We start from the raw sequence: 19,664 nt of genomic DNA on the forward strand, positions 1-19,664 counted from the left end.
TACAAAGGTTAAAGTCGTAAATGGTAATGAGTGGTTTAGTTACAATGTCTGTATGTCGTTTGTTGAGGTTAAGTCTGACAAGCACAAGTTTTTGTGCAATCTTCTCTGTTATCAAAGAACGACAAAAATGTTGTAGCATTATTTGTTGGAAACTACCCATATAAGTACTGATTTGGAGAGCGAGGTTTAATGCGAAGTTTAAATTACACTTTGGTAAAGATGCGATTCCAACATTTTACTAACCCACTGCGGGGTTTCCAGGTTTCAGTACTGCCAATATATATCTTTTTTATTTATGAAATTGTAATATATATTATTATTATTATTATTATTATTATTATTATTATTATTATTATTATAACTGTGCATTAAGAAAAGTAAAAATAAAAATTAATGATTTGTTTTTTTTATTATGTAATAGAGAGAACAGAAATTACATACCATATGTTTTAAATGTTATGTTATTTTTTTTAGTTGGCTACCATGTCTTTATAACTTTATGTACGAAAACAAAGTGTTGTATTCTGTCCTTGTAGTCAACAGCTGTTTAATTACTAACATTAAGCTTTTGAGTTCTGTCCGCATGCACAGCAATTTTCCAAAATCGATTCGAATGTGCATTGCAGTGCCATCTATAGATAAGAATGTGTACTATGTCATGCCTATGAGTGCTCCAGTGTGAGCAGCATGGTAAAAAGGGAGGATACTGTACCGTTCGTTTGAACGACTCAACGACTCCGACTCATCACCACTGGTGACTGTTATTTCGGAACTGTTATTTGGAACATAGTATTTTTTCGGAACCGGAACAGTCGGAACTGTTCCGGGAAAAGAACAACTTCGCCCATCACTATCAGCCAGTCATCCCCATGGACAGGTCAGAAGAGAGGGGGTGGTACGTGCAAAAATGTGCTATGTACGACCCGCCAATATCTTTGCTCCCTACTATAATGTCTAATCATTTCACGGCCTTCTGGAAGAAACTTTGTTAAGGATTTAGGCAGCCCTGACCTCACCTGACCTAACGTGTAACATAATGGAGGTGGTGCATGAAACTATTTAACGCTTGTTAGTTTTGTCATACATAATCCTACGAAATGATGTCTTATTACTCCGAGGAATATATGGACCAGGGACATGCCCTCACATCTGAGGTGAAATTTTCCGTGTCCATATCGTCCGCTGTATTGAAAAGTGAAGCCTAGGTGAGTGGAGCACAATGAATGCTCTGCTTGTTCTTCAAGCATTTATCTTATATTTTGATTCTAAGGACATTACCTCTTTACAACAGTACTTGTAGTGCCTTGCACTTTATGATGGAGATAGAATAAATATCATCAGGGTTGCCAGATGTCCCGGTTTGGCAGGACATGTTCCGACTTTCATATAAAACTTTCGAGTCCTGCTTCGATTCGAGGCGAGCCGCAAAAAGTCTCTCCTTCAGAAAATTAACATCACCTGTATGATTTTATCGTTACCTAGTAACAATTTTCTTCTAGGCCAAAACAATTACATTACATTTAAGATTATTTTGTTTAACAATAGAGAAAACGAATCAAGTGTAAGGTTTGCAACAGCGAATTCAATGGTGAATAGAATGTATTTCTAAAAATTAAAAAAAAAAGGAGAGATGTTCATCAGAAATGTGTGGTACAAAGAATGGATAAAAGCTTGTTGATTGCTGAAGTCCAGTAATAAATACAAACTCTGTAAATGTATACTCTATGTTAAATGATGGGTTCTGAGCAGAAGTTTGTAAAATATGAAGTTGGATATCAATAAATTTTGTCATTGTAATCAATTAATAAACATTGCAAATTAATTATTTTGTCACACGTGAGCCATCTTTCGGAACTTGTGCTTTACTGTTAATAAAAAACTATGTGACAGAACTACTATTATCATTAAGTTAGGCCTAATAATTTTGCATAAGTTAAACATATTATTGCCACAAGCCCTTGAGAAAGACGCCAGAGAAACGTGATGTAACTTACAGCTAGATAAATATTGCTTTGTACTAGGAAACCTGTTCCTTCAATTTGATTTTTATTAAAATTGCAATTTTGAGATACATATTAGTCACTAACTACATATACGTAGAGGGATAATTTTTATTCCCTTTTTTAAAGTCCAGAGTAAGACTATAATGGAAAAAAGATGTCCCTCTTTGGTATATCTAAAATCTGGCAACCTTGAATATCATCAATGTTTACTGTTACAAGTTATGTTGCACAACTCTATTGTTGACTTGTTACTTGGTTTCATGTTTCAAGTTTGAAATTTCTTGTAAGGCTCGCTTCCACTTAGCGGAACAGAATTACTCTTCACAATGTATTTAAGTGGAAGATAGGAGAAAGCTTGTAAAGTTAGAAGTCGTCTTCTAACACACTAATAAATTGCTCATTTAAGATGTCTGTTTGTACTGCAGGAACGGAATTTCTTAGATCATCATGTGACTGGTATAAAGGAGGAATATGTGAACCAGATCCCTGATCTCTTATCTGAGGTAAAAGTTGAGGAAGATCCAGTGCCAATTTCGTTCCCAGTGGTCAAACGAGAACCAGAGGTGAGTGGACCACAAGGAATGCACTTTTTGTTCTTCTTCCAGTGTTTATCTTCTATTTTGATAGTAACGGATATTGCCTTTTTACAACAGTACATGCAATGCCTTTCCCTCTATGACAGAGACAACAAAATCTCATCACTTTAACGTTGAACTGTTATCTCGTTTTACGCTTAAATATGATATCGAAATTTCTTGTTACACTCACACTCTTAATGGTTGCCAAGAAACACATTCCACAGTGTGCTTGAAAATACAGTGACACTGTTGTGTTACGCCGCAGGGTTTTCTTGCCCGCGCAGCTAGTGTATTTCCCACCTGCTTCCACTAACGAACGCCGCGCCATACAGTGACAGTTGCATGATATATGGAGTAACAATTGCACGAAATGTTAGTTAAGCTTCGTTTCTAGTACTTCTCGCCATTACCACCATGGCGCTGCGGTAATAGCACAGTCTAGTATATACAGTCACGAAGTTTGGGGTGATTTTTTGCATTTCTCGCGAGAGTTGCTAGCCGCTTGGAGCGCTGTGTGTACTAGGAACAATAGACTGTGTCACTGCCATCATGATCTAATACAGGCCGTAACGCAGACCATGTGACTCGCTTAACCCCATCACAAAGGGCGGCGTTTCAACTATATAAATTAAATGGAATGCATAAAAAGTAACATATATGACTCTAAACTATAGCGTAATTGCATTAATAAAATTTAAAATATTAATTAGGAGATACTTCTGACACAATTCCTTGCGAGTTAAGGTGTAATATTATTTTTGGTGTAAAAATTACGTTGTTCGTATGTATAATAGACCTACCTGCTTTTAATTCGATTAAATATTGCGAAATTATTGTACATTCATTTATGCACGATTCAATAATTTTCAGTTGCACCGCACGAATATTTAGATATGTTGAAATTATAGGTTATGTTTACTGTCCCAGTTGCCCCTTTCTGTCTAATTTTACAGGTCTCCAATGCCCTGCCATTCATATGGAAATATTATAGGTTATGTTTACTATATCTTATATTCCTAAATTCCCAATTATACATTATTGTTAAGCATAATGTCATGTATGATACTCCGCACATTCAATTTGTCTGTATTTTAATACTACAATTGAGTATTGAATTATTGTATTTATTTACTACCTAAGAGACGAAGTAACAATCGTACGTACACTAATTTCATAAGAGTGGTATGATAAATTTTGTGTCTTTATCAAGGAAGGTAGATGTGCTATATTAAAATCACAATATAAATTCTTTTTTATTAAACCTCAAAATAGCTTCCATTCTAAACTTAAAATGTTGATGCGAAAAGATTATGTTAACATGCAAAATTCTCTTCACATTAAAATAACACAGTTTTGTAATTATTTCTGCAACATATTATGCAACAAGAAGTAAACGGAACTTATGGACACATTACACTAAATAAAACTTAGCAATGATACGCAATAAAGTTATAATATAATAATTCACTGAGCTCCATACACTGAAATAGAAAACCCGAACATTCATTACGGCCTGGCCTAGAGCGAAAAGGCATTGACTGTGCCGTATTTCGCATTTTTGTGAAAAGTTGTGTAAACTGTGAAATGTTCGTTATCGGTTGTAATAACTGCAAATGGCTAAAACATAATAATTTGAGTAATAATATGGGCCAAGGAGACGTTTGTTGCACTATAAATTCTAAGAAAAAGAGGTCAAAGTTATCCTTCCGAAAGATCCAGGAAGGTGAGTTTATAAAATATAATATATACTTTATGAAAATAATATATAAACCTTATGTATTTCGTATTTCAATAGTGGAAGGAAGGTGTTACTTTTTCAAAAGAGCACGATATCAAAAGTACAATACATTTTATCGTCTGCTAGGGAAAGTCTCTGTGATGAGGCGATAGTAGCGATCCTGGTGGCTAGCAACTATCTATGGATGCATATTTCAACTATCTATGTTTGCATATTTAGTAAGTATTGAGCTTCGCAACTGTATATACTAAACTGTGGTAATAGTTGAGGAATATCACTTTTGTTGACGTCGTACAAAATTTTGTCCAATATTCTTTTGAGAAGATTAACTCCATACGTAGATGAAATTCTTGGGGATCATCAGTGCGGTTTTCGGCGTAATAGATCGACTATTGATCAGATTTTTTGTATTTGACAGATAATGGAGAAAAAATGTGAGATAAGGGTACAGTACATCAGTTATTCGTAGATTTCAAAAAGGCATATGACTCAGTTAAGAGGGAAGTATTATATGATATTCTTATTGAATTTGGTATTCCCAAGAAACTTGTTCGATTAATTAAAATGTGTCTCAGTGAAACATACAGCAGGGTCCGAATAGGTCAGTTTCTATCTGATGCTTTTCCAATTCACTGCGGGCTAAAGCAGGGAGATGCACTATCACCTTTACTTTTTAACTTCGCTCTAGAATATGCCATTAGGAAAGTTCAGGATAACAGGCAGGGTTTGGAATTGAACGGGTTACATCAGCTTCTTGTCTATGCAGATGACGTGAATATGTTAGGAGAAAATACACAAACGATTAGGGGAAACACGGAAATTCTACTTGAAGCAAGTGAAGCGATCGGTTTGGAAGTAATTCCCGAAAAGACAAAGTATATGATTATGTCTCGTGACCAGAATACTGTATGAAATGGAAATATAAAAATTGGAGATTTATCCTTCGAAGAGGTGGAAAAATTCAAATATCTTGGAGCAATAGTAACAAATATAAATTACACTTGGGAGGAAATTAAACGCAGAATAAACATGGGAAATGCGTATTGTTATTTGGTTGAGAAGCTCTTATCATCCAGTCTGCTGTCCAAAAATCTGAAAGTTATAATTTATAAAACAGTTATATTACCGGTTGTTCTGTATGGTTGTGAAACTTGGACTCTCACTTTGAGAGAGGAACAGAGATTAAGGGTGTTTGAGAATAAGGTGCTTAGGAAAATATTAGGGTCTAAGCGGGATGAAGTTACACGAGAATGGAGAAAGTTACACAACACAGAACTGCACGCATTGTATTCTTCACCTGACATAATTAGGAACATTAAATCCAGACGTTTGAGATGGGCAGGGCATGTAGCAGGTATGGGCGAATCCAGAAATGCATATAGAGTGTTAGTTGGGAGACCGGAGGGAAAAAGACCTTTAGGGAGGCCGAGACGTAGGTGGGAGGATAGTATCAAAATGGTTCTGAGGGAGGTGGGGTATGATGATAGAGACTGGATTAATCTTGCACAGGATAGGGACCGCTGGCGGGCTTATGTGACGGCGACAATGAACCTCCGGGTTCCTTAAAAGTCATTTGTAAGTAAGTAAATAGTTGAATACAAAGTGGCAAATTCCATCAAAGGAAGGGTGTTGCAAACTCGTATTTTCAGCAAAATTTGTGAAAGTGTGGATTCGTTATATGAAAATACTCTTTATCACACGGAAGATGGGTTTCTTGGGGTAAGGTATTGAAACGAGTTTTATAGTTAAGAATAGTAATTTTAATATACAAGACGAGAAATCGGAAATTATGAAACCTATTTTCCTGTTGAAGAATGTGATCCCAAAGCTCACACAGTGCATGTGGCCATTTTTTATTATTGGTACATATATATTGTATATTATATATATATATATATATATATATATTAGATTTCTGTCATAATTTAAGATTCTTTTCATCCATATCAACGCCAATCTTTGTGATATTGTTTGTATCACTTGAAAACAAGCTCGATCTGTAGCTTCTCTTTTTCGCGAAGTCTGAGAGGGCATAAATGCACGGAAGCCGTTGAAAAGCAATGCAGTTGTAATGTGTGTGGAGAATACTATTCGAATTCCGTCCTTCTCAAAAGGCATGTTTCACGCACACACGCCGTCGATAAAACGTTCAGTTGTTATGTTTGTGGTAAACTTTATTCTAATTTGTAAAGTCAAATACGCCATGTTCGCTGACACACGGGGGAGAAGCCGTTCGTATGCGATGTTTGTGCATCACTAAAATTACATTTGCGCGTACACACAGGCGAGAAGCCATAAAAGAGCGATCTCTGTGGTAAGAGTTCCGGAACTCTGTCTAATCTCTGAAGGCATGTATGTTTACGTACAGGTGTGAAGGCGATGTCGATGGGCAGTGATAATGTTCCCGAATAGGTTTAAGGTACGATGCATACCACCATACATTTTTTTTTGTTTTATTGGGTTATTTTACGACGCTGTATCAACATCTAAGTTATTTAGCGTCGGAATGATATGAAGGTGATAATGCCGGTGAAATGAGTCCGGGGTCCAGCACCGAAAGTTACCCTGCATTTGCTCGTATTGGGTTGAGGGAAAACCCTGGAAAAAGCCTCAGCCAGGTATCTTGCCCCAACAGGGATTCGAACCCGGGCCACCTTGTTTCGCAGCCAGACGCGCACACCGTTACTCCACAGGTGTGGACACCACCATACAGAAAGCAAGAAATTCAAATGCGGTATGTCGACGATAAAATGTATGGCAGACATTGGGTCCCTACTTCACTAATTTACAAATTAGGTCCATAAGATCCGTAACTCATTACAGCGAGAGCTATGAACTGCGTAATGTGTGCACACAGCTTAGGTTACAAGAGACTTTACTACTTAAGCAGAAGAACGTCAGTTCTTGGTACAACCATTACGCTGAATACCGAAGTTGTGTTACGCACTATAAATGAGTGAGTTAGAACATCTGTGCCACAAAGCAGCGGCAGGAAAAGCATCTTTTAATACTAACCAACAGAGGTCGGAAACAACTCGAAACATAATTTCTTGCACCAGTCAGGGTCACAAGCAGCAGCACATAAATCAATTGACGCACAAAGGTGCGTTGGGGAGTGTTGCACCGAGTCATTCAAATAAGCGATAAATTTGTGGATACGTGTAAATGCTCTGAAATATAAGCGTTTATTGTTTGATGTGTGTTATTATTCTTAGTACAGATGCAGCGAGATACTGGAGGCGGTTGGAGAAGCTCCGCATTAACACTGCTTATCATTGTAACCTAAACGCATTGTTGTGATGTTACTATGGAAACAATTTTCGAAATGAAATAGATCAACTACACGTTTCCAATATTCGTTCCATTGATGTGTTCTTCATAGGAGTATATTTATTTCGCTGTTGCAATTTAAGTATTAATAAAGTCAGAAGACCGATAATTAAGTAAACATAAATAAAAGCAATATCAAATAGACGTATATAACCCACCGCTTGCGTACACAATCCAGCAAATTACCAACACGCTCTGATCAAAACAGACCGATGCTAGTTGTAGGTCTATTTCTCTTACAGCTATATTGCTATGTATAGAAGAGTGAGAAAATAATCTTTGTCATTACTTCACATTGTATTATTTTTCTACCTGATAGTTTCTTCTTAGTGCGAACAACAACTTCAACAGCAAATTTGTTTTTAGACTTCGCGTCCTGATTAGATTCACCTACCCGGAAATATGTGAATCGCTTATGTAGATGTTGGATGGACATAAATTTCATAAGCATGCGTAGATGGAGACGGGTTACGGTTTGATTCACAGTGATCTGCTCTCTAAAGAGAAATAGATTCTTAACACTCTGAATACAAGCCACTTTCTTGCGCACAACGAACTCAGGAATAAGTTACGCGTGTTCCTGATAAGTTTTGTGATTCACTCATTTCGTTTCAACAAACTTGATCCATTCCGAATTTAATGTTTTTAGTATTAACCAAATATATAAATGTTCCTAAATGAAATGTCTGTGATGGAAACCTAATTAATTTTGTAGCTCAAACCCATGAAATAAAATTGTTACTTCAATTGAACCTTAAATGTACATATCGAATGGTTTACTACAGGGATATCATTTTATTTTTACTTCAATTTTTATAGCACCTGAGTTTTCGAATATACTTCACTCCCACCCCTTCTACCAATGAAATTCAACCGTCCTCCACACAGTTCCAAGACCGCCTTATATAATTAATTGTATGTTATATAATATCTTATATAAATTAAACAAACCGATATTTACCATTTATATTGTTATCGTTCTTTAGTGATCCTGTATAAATAATATTGAAGTTATCATTCATATTCTCTTATCGTTCTTAAGCGACATAAATAACATACATTTAATATTAAGTTTGGAACAATACAGTTGCATAATACTGGTGTTAGTTTTTTTTCTTTTTATATTATTATATTATACTATCTTCAAACACAATAACATGAAAAGCAGTGACGAGGAATTGAAACTCAGACGTTTACATCTAAATTCCGACGTCTTTCCGACTGAACTACGAGGGCACAAGTAAACAAACATTTGTGGAAAAAGTGGCCCAACCCCCTCCAAGATTTCCCGACGATTTGTACAAGTTCGTCCAGGATGCGGGGGGCAAAGGCTATTTATGATTTCCCGGTTCTGATCAGGTCAAAATTCCTGATAGAACTAATATTTAACCCCTGCGGTGAATTTCGGTGAAGTCCGGAGGGCCCAATTAGTCAAATCCACTCTCTCACCGCCACGCTTGGGCCCCTGTGATCTGTTAAGATTCGAAAGAGACAGTGGTGTGCGGAAAGCAATGGGAAGAAAAATCGCAAAGATGAGCAAAGGAAGCTTTTAACAGAAAAGGGAGCAACTTCTGGGGACCTCTGGAAAAAGAACTAAGGAATAGACTAGTGAAGTGTTTTGTGTGGAGTGTGGCAATGTGTGAGGAAAAAACGTGGACATTACGATGAAATGAAGAGAAACGAATAGAAGCATTTGAAATGTGGATGTGGAGAAAAATGAAACGTGTGGTGAACAGACAGAATAAGAAATGCAGCTGTGTTGGAAAAAGTGGATGAAGAAAGAATGATAGTGAAACTGATTAGAAAGAGAAAAAAGAATTGGTTGGGTCACTGGTTGAGAGGAAACTGCCTACTGAGGGATGCACTGGAAGGAATGGTGAACGGGAGAAGAGTTCGGGGCAGAAGAAATCAAATAATAGACGACATTAAGATATGTGGATTATGTGCGGAGACTAAGAGGAAGACAGAAAATAGGACAGATTGGAGAATGTTGGGTTTGCATTGAAGGACCTGCCCATTTATGTATGTCCCATGGTGGAAGAATACCGGCGAGGCGGTACGCAGCTATCGTCCCCTCTCACTTGCACAGATGACGTCACGCTGGGACCAATATCCAGCCTTGCCTTCAGTAAAGCATTACATTGAGGCGGTTCTGATCTTGATTATGTTACTCGAAGGCATCGTTGATGAAAATAAATATTTGTTACGGGACATTATAATTATGAACAATGATAATATGCTGATGATACAGCAATAACTTTTTGCACTTACTTACTTACTTACTTACTGGCTTTTAAGGAACCCGGAGGTTCATTGCCGCCCTCACATAAGCCCGCCATTGGTCGCTGTCCTGAGCAAAATTAATCCAGTCTCTATCATCATATCCCACCTCCCTCAAATCCATTTTAATATTATCCTCCCATCTACGTCTCGGTCTCCCCAATTTTATTTTTCCCTCCGGTCACCCAACTAACACTCTATATGTATTTCTGGATTCGCCCATACGTGCTACATGACCTTTACTATGCCTAAAGCCGACATTAGGGAGTATTTTCCAGTCTTTTTGCATCCTACCTCGAATGGGGATCACTTCAATCTACAGATTTTAATTTCTCAACTTGGAGTTTTAAAGCAGAACAAGCTTGCATAGAAAGAGAGGACACTGGATAAAATCTACTGGTCGTTTCTCGTCACAATAGAAGCGTGTATTAGAATAGTACCAACTAAATATAAATATATCTAATATTTATATACGGAGAGCTGTGAAAATGAGGACACACAAAGTAGAAGAGGGGATAAGCAAAGTGAAGTAGTCGGTCTGCATGGCGCAGTCGGTCGAGTGCTATTCGCTTTATGACTCTTAATACACATAAAAAAATATTACACTTTGAACAATTTAAATTGTTTAATTAAACTCAATTTGTGAGTCTCATTGTAACTGTATACGCGTTACTACCGCTTGTTATATTGTAGCCTATGCAATGCAATTCCTCCCATGTAAAGTAGAGGAACATGTAATCTCCTATGTGAATATTAAGCAAATATTTTTGTAGTTGTGACACGCTGGCTTATTAAGCGTAGATTATTGTTATCAATTATGTAGTCTGACTGCACAGAGATGTTATTTAAATGTGTAGAATAAATAAATGAACAAAATTCCACTAATAAATGTGTTTATTCTTCCTACTGAAAAAATTATATTTTGCACATAGGAGATATTGTAGGAACAACGACGATAATGTTTTTGTTACATTCATCTTAAGCCAGAGCACGGCGGGTACAGGGTGTGAGGGCGATCTCCTCGTGACTGCCATCTGTGCTGCAGGGAAGAGTGTTGCCATCTGTTGGCAACTGCTACTGAATTCACTGCGATATAGCGACCTTTCCTAGAAACTTACTAAATAAAAATAAAGAAATGGAGAAGGAAGCTTCTGTTCTTTTAATCTTAAGCACTTAGTGCGTGAACTTACTGTTATCGAACATCTTCCACCCTGTATGAATTTTTGTACCACCTTTCACAGTTGAGATGCAGCTCTTCGCTTGTTTCATTCCGTATGAACTGAAACAACCCAGAACTCACCACGTGGAGGTGGCTGCATGTCGAGTTCCGCCCTGCCCATCCCAACCTCCCTACCATTGGGCAGTGCATTCAATTTTTGTGGTTTGCAATTTTTTTAATTTTTTAATTTTTTATTTTTTATTTATTTATTTATTTTTTTTTTTAATTTGGTTTTATTTAACGACGCTCGCAAAAGCAGGGGTTATATCAGCGTCGCCGGTGTGCCGGAATTTTGTCCCGCAGGAGTTCTTTTACATGCCAGTAAATGTACTGTCATGAGCCTGTCGCATTTAAGCACACTTAAATGCCATCGACCTGGCCGGGGATCGAACCCGCAACCTTGGGCGTAGAAGGCCAGCGCTATACCAACTCGCCAACCAGGTCGACTATATATAGGCCTAAATGTTATGTTTTTTATTTAACGACGCTCGCAAAAGGAGGGGATATCAGCGTCGCCGGTGTGCCGGAATTTTGTCCCGCAGGAGTTCTTTTACATGCCAGTAAATGTACTGACATGAGCCTGTCGCATTTAAGCACACTTAAATGCCATCGACCTGGCCCGGGATTGAATCCGCAACCTTGGGCAGAGAAGGCCAGCGCTATACCAACTCGCCAACCAGGTCGACTGTATAAAATGTTATGTTTTTTATTTAACGACGCTCGCAACTGCAGAGGTTATATCAGCGTCGCCGGTGTGCCGGAATTTTGTCCCGCAGGAGTTCTTTTACATGCCAGTAAATCTACTGACATGAGGCTGTCGCATTTAAGCACACTTAAATGCCATCGACCTGGCCCGGGATCGAACCCGCAACCTTGGGCAGAGAAGGCCAGCGCTATACCAACTCGCCAACCAGGTCGACCAGAATTTGGATCCAGGACCGCAGCCGCGGAAGTGTTCCCCTACTTCCGTCCAGATTGTTTTCTAACCGAGTCCAAAAATCTTTCCAAAGCTTCCTCAGCCGGGATAGGTTTCCAAAGTCGAAAGGGTTCAAAGGGTCTCTGTTCCTTCGACATCCTGCCTGAGTCAGAGTCCTCACTGTCCGTACTGGACTCATCCTGCCGACTGGACTGGGGAGGACTGTCGTCTGTATTGTGTGGGGGGGTAGTGTCAGTGCCTAGGCCGCCCGCTGTAGAAGGTCCCGCCATCGCTTCCTCCTGAGGGTCCTCAGGAGGAAGGTCAAACGTGACCCTCGGGCGCGGACGGTCGGCACCCAGGTCTTTCTCAGGATCCCTGAGAATACCATGGGGGGGTGGCGGGGGTAGTGGCGGTACTGGATTAGGCGGAGAAGATGGCGGTGGGTGTGTGCGGCGTGAGCGGCGTGATCGTCGTCTCACTTGTTGTGGGTGTATTTCAGTGCAGGGGGGAGCATAAAAGTATTTGAATTTTGTACAGTACCGGGGGTGTGTTGGGGAAGGCTGAGGCGATGAAGGCGGAGGGACAGGCTCAGGGGGCGTGGAGGCACCCCTCGTGTCCCCTGGACTGCCACTACTCCAGAGGTAGTAGCCCCCCAGCCCTATCGCCCCAACCATCCCCACAATTTTGACCACCAAATCGGGCTTACCGAACGAAAATCGGGGCCCGCCTTCCGCTACCGCTGGTCCTTCCTTCCGCGGTCCAACCGCATACGCAGGTCTTCCCGCCGTCTGGAAGGCTCCCATACGAGAGCCCCCAGCAAATGCAGCTGCCCCCGTGAAGGGATAGCCTCCCTTCTTCAGCAAATGAAACGCAGTTCGCATTCCAGACATACCGAACTATTCTTCCGAGAAAAGCAAACCACAGTGTTTCCATGGAAACGATCCGTCTTGTCGTGTCTGTCGGCCATTGTTGATGACGTCGGCACGACAATACGCAAGGGCACGAGTACGTTGAAATACCGATACAATACAAGATGCGAACGTTTTCACATCTTCTATCTTTAAGATATTATTATTCCCTACATTTATATTAGAAAAGAAGATTAGGCCTATTATTTTATATCTTGACGTGTATTAAATACTGACAAATAGAAATTGAATAATATTTATTAGAATTCAGCTTGCTTACTAATACATAAATAGTATACCAAGATGTGTTGCTGCTCGTTCTTTACTTCATGCAGTGATACATGTAACAGGACTTCTGTCTTGTGTAAGCATTTCATGTTCTAGCGCGTTATTTTGTTTATTTATTTACTTATTGATATGTTTATTAATTGTTTAATAACTTATTGATTTGTTTTAATTATTTACCTATTTATTTATTCATTTATTCACTAATTTATCTATTTATTAATTCATTTATTCCCTCCTTCATTTACTTTTTGATTTATTTAATCTGGCAGAGTTGCCATCAGGCCTTCTCTACCACTACATCTCAAGAATGCAAATAGACATATACAAGAAACAAATGCAGAAAGAAGAGACAAATAAAAAATTGAAATAAAATTACAGATACTTATAAAAAAGCACAAGTGCAAGAAGAATGAGAGAAATATCACAATCTTCACAAAACGTACTAATGCAGTATATATTAGTGATTAAGAAAAATGATTAAATATCTAGAAGTAGTCTACGTAGCTGACTGTGCAAATGTAAAGAGGAACAAAACGGTTGCAATTTGCAGGAAGTTAGAGTACTCAGTTCACTGCATTGCACTCTACACCGTGGGGTGACGGACAGCGTAATGAACGGATCCTGGTTCAAATCGTGGTTGGGCTTTTTCCGGGGTCTTCCCTCAGCCATTTGAAGCAGAATTCAGCGTAGGACCTCGAACTCCTTTGGCCAAATTGTTGGTCTCGCCTGCTATATCAATAAAGATATGCCGTTGATTTTCATGTTCATTGTAAACATCTGTTTCGCGATCCCGTAAATGATTCAGTTTCGTTGATGATTCGGAATGTCTTCTACCGTATAATTGTACGTGCATATACTCACCTTGTTGGTATTCAAGGTTTATTTATTAATATTATTTATTTTGTAATAAATTAGTTATAAACATGTTTCTTTTCACTTCGTATGTACAGGATTTAAGGTTTACTGAGTTTAGGCTGATTGGCACATATTTAATGGGCAATGATGTGTTTTGTTACGTATTATGTTGAAGGTATGTTTCTGCATTTTTAACTTAATTTATATTTGAATTTTCATCGAAATCCGTTCAGCCATTATCACGTGAAAAGGTAACAAACATCCAGACAGACAGACAGACAGACATACATAGAAACAAGAATATCAAAAAAGCGATTTTCGGTTTCAGGATGGTTAATTACACATGTTAGGGGCAATTATTTTTGGTAAAGCGTAAATTACCAGAAAATTTTCGGTTACAGATTTATTATCGTTATAGAATAGATCGCTTATATTAAAACCTCGTCTTCTGCACAGCATTGCAGTTAGTGGAGAGAATCTAGTGCCGGGTTGCTGCGACAATATCGCGCAAGATGAGCAGCAGCCTGCTGACAAGGAGCTGCACAGATGCGATGTTTGTGGAAAGTGTTTCTCAGGACCAATGCAGCTCAAAATGCACGCAAGTGTTCACACGGGCGAAGCGCCTTTCATTTGCGATGTCTGTTGAAAACACTTGTCGCTAGTGGAGAATCTGAGAAGACATACGAACGTGCACACGGGCCAGAGGCCATTCGGTTGCGTTGTGTGTGGAAAAAAATTTTACGAATCGGGATATCTCAAAGAGCATACAAGAAGACATACAGGCGAGAAGCCATTCAATTGCAGTATTTGTTTAAAAAGCTTCTCTTTTTCGCAAAGCCTGAGATGACATAAATGCACGGAAGCCGTTGAAAAGCGATGCAGTTGTAGTGTGTGTGGAAAATACTATTCGAATTCCGTTCTTCTCAAAAGGCATGTTGCACGCACACACGCCGTCGATAAAACGTTCAGTTGTTATGTTTGTGGTAAACGTTATTCTTATTTGGAAAGTCTAAACGCCATGTTCTCTCACACACGGGGGAGAAGCCGTTCGTATGCCATGTTTGTGGAAAATCCTTCGTTGTCTCAGCGTCGCTAAAAATACATTTGCACGTACATACAGGCGAGAAGCCATACAAGTGCAATCTCTGTGGTAAGAGTTCCGGAACTCTGTCTAATCTTAAAAGGCATTTATGTTTGTGCGAGATCGTGCATATTTGCTTGTTTTCCGCACAGAACCAATACGCGGTAAGTGTGAAATTCCACATTCAGTATTCCCAACGTAACACACATAACAATTTCCCTCTTCTTACCGCTTAAGCGCGACATTCATTTTACTGCTTTAGGCTTTTAACATATTATTTTTAGAGACGTTTAACTTAGTAATAATTATAAATTGGAAACTTACCACTGCAATTTCACCTAAATTGCAATGTTAATTATTGTTTTTAAATATTTGCAAAAATTAAGTAAAATCTACTATTCCACGAAACTTATTGCATTCCTGATACACATAACATTAAGGAAGGCGTGAAAAAATCAAGATTCCAGATGCCGATGTTATTACTGCAATATGTTATATAAATAATATTGTTAAAATATTAAAATGAAAAATAAATCGTTACATAACCTTACGGTTTGTTTTAAGTTCGCATTTATACACTGGGGGGGTCCACACCTGTGGAGTAACGGTTAGCACATCTAGCCGCGAAACCAGGTGGCCCGGGTTCGATTCCCGGTCGGGGCAAGTTACCTGGTTGAGGTTTTTTCCGGGGTTTTCCCTCAACCCAATATGAGCTAATGCTGGGTAACTTTCGGTGTTGGACCCCGGACTCATTTCACCGGCATTATCACCTTCATCTCATTCAGACGCTAAATAACCTAAGCTGTTGATAAAGCGTCGTAAAATAACCTACTAAAAAAATACACTGGGGGAAAAAAAAGACAGACGTATATCACGGCCTGCTGGAGTATAGTAAATACAGAAAACATATTATAGCAACAGTGTTGAAGATAGATATTTTGGTGTTCCGAAGTTGCCGTCATTAAACAGAAACCATCATAGAGATTTCATTGCAACTAATTAGAAATTCGTCTTTCAGGTATGTAATAAACGATCTTCGCACAAATTAATGTATGATACACGAACGGTATGTTTGTTTTCATGTTCTCTGAAATTAAAAAAGCTCAACTACGTTTCGCTTTTTCATTCTTTTCCTCGACCATGAATTACCGTTCTTGTAACGTATATTACTATTACGTACAGGTGAGAAAGCGATGTCGATGGGAAGTGATAATGTTCCCGAATAGGTTTAAGGAACGATGCATACCACCATCCTTTTTTTTTTTGTTTTATTGGGTTATTTTACGACGCTGTATCAACATCTAGGTTATTTAGCATCTGAATGATATGAAGGTGATAATGCCGGTGAAATGAGTACGGGGTCCAGCACCGAAAGCTACCCAGCATTTGCTCGTATTTGGTTGAGGGAAAACCCCGGAAAAAGCCTCAAGCAGGTAACTTGCGCCAACAGGGATTCGAACCTGGGCCACCTTGTTTCGCAGCCAGACGCGCTCACCGTTACTACACAGGTGTGGACACCACCATACAGAAAACAAGAAATTCAAATGCGGTATGTCGACAATAAAATGTACGGCAGGCATTGGGTCCCTATTTCACTAATTTACAAATTAGTTTCATAAGATCCGTAACTCACTACAGCGACAGCTATGAACAGCGTAATGTGTGCACACAGCTTAGCTTACAAAGAGAGGACACGCTCTGTATATCACCGAATGAAATAAGATTGTGTGAGGTGAAATTACAAGAAGTACTGTTCAAAGTCATAAATGGTAAGGGTGGCCAATGACCCCTCGTTTTGGAAATATTGGCTATTGTTTGTGACGTACTTCTGTTAGGTGCCTAATAGGGAAGCGTTAGACTCTGTGAAAGCGTACCTCATGTGGTTGGGTGATGAGTGGTTATCCGGGTAACCTAATTTCGAATCTTACCTGGACCTATATTTTTCTTCTTTTAATAACGATTAATAGTGTGATCACAGTTATCTATTTACATATATATCATATTTCTCAATGTTTTGAACTCTTCATCATGTTTTAAACAAATTACTAATTAACTAACATTGTGTTGTAAAGGATAAACAAGGAAATATTGCTCACGTAGGCAGGTCACTGGTGTCTGTTCTGTTTCTATTCCACTTCATTTTGTACATGATTTGTTATTATAAATGTCATAAAAACACAAAACATATTTCCTGACCATGCACAGCAAATGAAAGAAGGTTGTCCAGTCACACGAAACAGATATCCTTCACATTCACAAACACTTCTCGTTCGTTTATTAATATTTATGCATACCACGCATATTTCAACATGGCTTTGAATATAGGAGCTGACAACTGAAAGTGAATTAAGGAGTGAATTTTGAGGGCATCCTGCCTTGAAGCAATATAAATGAGTGAGTTAGAACATCTGTGCCACAAAGCAGCGGGAAGAAAACCATCTTTTTAATACTAACCAACAGAGGTCAGAAACAACTCGAAACATATTTTCTTGCACCAATCAGGGTCACACGTAGCAGCACATAAACCAAATTATGGGGCAGTGTTGCACAGATTCATTCAAATAAGCGTTAAATTTGTGGATACGTGTAAATGCTCTGAAATATAAGCGTTTATTGTTTGATGTGTGTTATTATTCTTAGTACAGATGCAGCGAGACAGTAGTCTAAAATCCATATTTAGGAGGACAAATGGAGAAATATGACATGTAAAACAATGAAATTAAACCCTTAAATTATTTTTCCTATGTAACTGAGTAACACTGAATTGATAATCTTAATCAGCGGAGGTGGCTGCATAGCGAGATAAGAAGCCGGTAACATGCCACATTTCGCCACCCAGCATTCTTACTCAGCAAGCGCCGCAAGTCTGCCGTTTTCCTTGTGCTGTATCTCTGTTGTAAGTGGTAGATTTCATTCATATTTGGTACCAACATGTCAAGTAGTTCTTTAGGTATGTAACACTGTTTGTTTGTGTTACATTTAATGTTATTATAGCATGTCAAATTAGCATGAATGGACACGGGACAAAATATAAATATAACCATTGAGTGCAGACTTTGCTAAGGTGGAGGAAAAAAAAAACCCTTTGGTTCGTCCAAAAATATATATTTTTTTCACTTCCTCCACTGTCTACCTCTATTTTAAATCTAGTCTTAAGGTGCGCAGATTTGCGGAAGAACTAATTTATGAGCACTATTCTTTCGAGGTGCAGTAGTGCAATTTTTCTCGGTTGCAGTTATTTCAATATCTGTGAACCGAATGTACTTCCGCAGTATTATTCAGGGAATTCAAGGTGACAGCTTGTTAATTATGTACCAAATAAGCTTTCCGAGTGTTGAAAAGGTGCAATAGTACCTAAAATGTTATATTTCCCCCCCCCATAAGATTTTGTCTAAATGCATCCCCCTGTAAGGGGCACTTCTGCTCATACCAACGTAAACAGAGTTTGTACACAAACCAAATGTACTAAGTGTAACTACTGTATAAAATTTCATAAAAACCTGTCAGATAGGACAAAAGTTACTAATTTTGTCTAATTGCGCCCCCCTATAAGGGGTAGTTACACTTGGACCAACGTAATGCGAGCTTGTATACAAAACATACATGCTACCTGTAACTACTTTGTAAAATTTCATAAAAATCTGTTAAATAGGAGAAAAGTTACTAATTTTGTATAATTGTGCCCCCTAAAAGGGGTAGTTCTCCTTATACGAACGTACTCAGAGCTAGTATACAAAACATATATGTTCCTTGTAGCTGTTTTGTAAAATCTCATACAAATCTATCAAATAGGAGAGAAGTTACTAATTGTGTTTAATTGCGCCCCCCTATAAGGGGTAGTTCCCCTTATACCAACTTAACGAGAGGTTGTACACAAAACATACATGCTACCTGTAACTACTTTGTAAAATTTCATAAAAATCTGTTAAATAGGAGAAAAGTTACTAATTTTGTCTAATTGTGCCCCCTAAAAGGGGTAGTTCCCCTTATACGAATGTAATCAGAGCTTTTATACAAAACATATATGTTCCTTGTAACTGTTTTGTAAAATCTCATATAAATCTATCAAATAGAAGAGGAGTTACTAATTGTGTTTAATTGCGCCCTCCTATAAGGGGTAGTTCCCCTTAAACGAACGTAACGAGAGGTTGTATACAAAACAACTTGCTACCTGTAACTACTTTGTAAAATTTCATAAAAATCTGTTAAATAGGAGAAAAGTTACTAATTTTGTCTAATTGCGCCCCCTATAAGGGGTAGTTCCCCTTATACGAACGTAATCAGAGCTTGTATACAAAACATATATGTTCCTTGTAATTGTTTTGTAAAATCTCATACAAATCTATCGAATAGGAGAGAAGTTACTAATTGTGTATAATTGCGCCCCCATATTATACCAACGTAACGAGAGGTTGTATACAAAACATACATGCTACCTCTAACTATTTTGTAAAATTTCATAATAATC

The 19,664-nt window shown here is 38.3% G+C and overlaps 1 protein-coding gene across 5 annotated transcripts in view; it reads left to right on the forward strand.

The window, feature by feature from the left end:
• Window positions 1-1,010: 1,010 nt before the first annotated feature.
• Window positions 1,011-19,664, forward strand: part of LOC138692184 (oocyte zinc finger protein XlCOF7.1-like) — a 241,847-nt gene continuing 223,193 nt past the window's right edge. For all 5 annotated transcript variants that reach the window (XM_069815251.1, XM_069815244.1, XM_069815243.1 and 2 more), the window contains exons 1-2: window positions 1,011-1,205; window positions 2,429-2,566. The gene's annotated coding sequence lies outside the window, so the exon portion shown is untranslated. The remainder of the gene's footprint in view (window positions 1,206-2,428; window positions 2,567-19,664) is intronic.

Source organism: Periplaneta americana, chromosome 16 (assembly GCF_040183065.1).
Source record: "Periplaneta americana isolate PAMFEO1 chromosome 16, P.americana_PAMFEO1_priV1, whole genome shotgun sequence".
NCBI lineage: Eukaryota > Metazoa > Arthropoda > Insecta > Blattodea > Blattidae > Periplaneta > Periplaneta americana.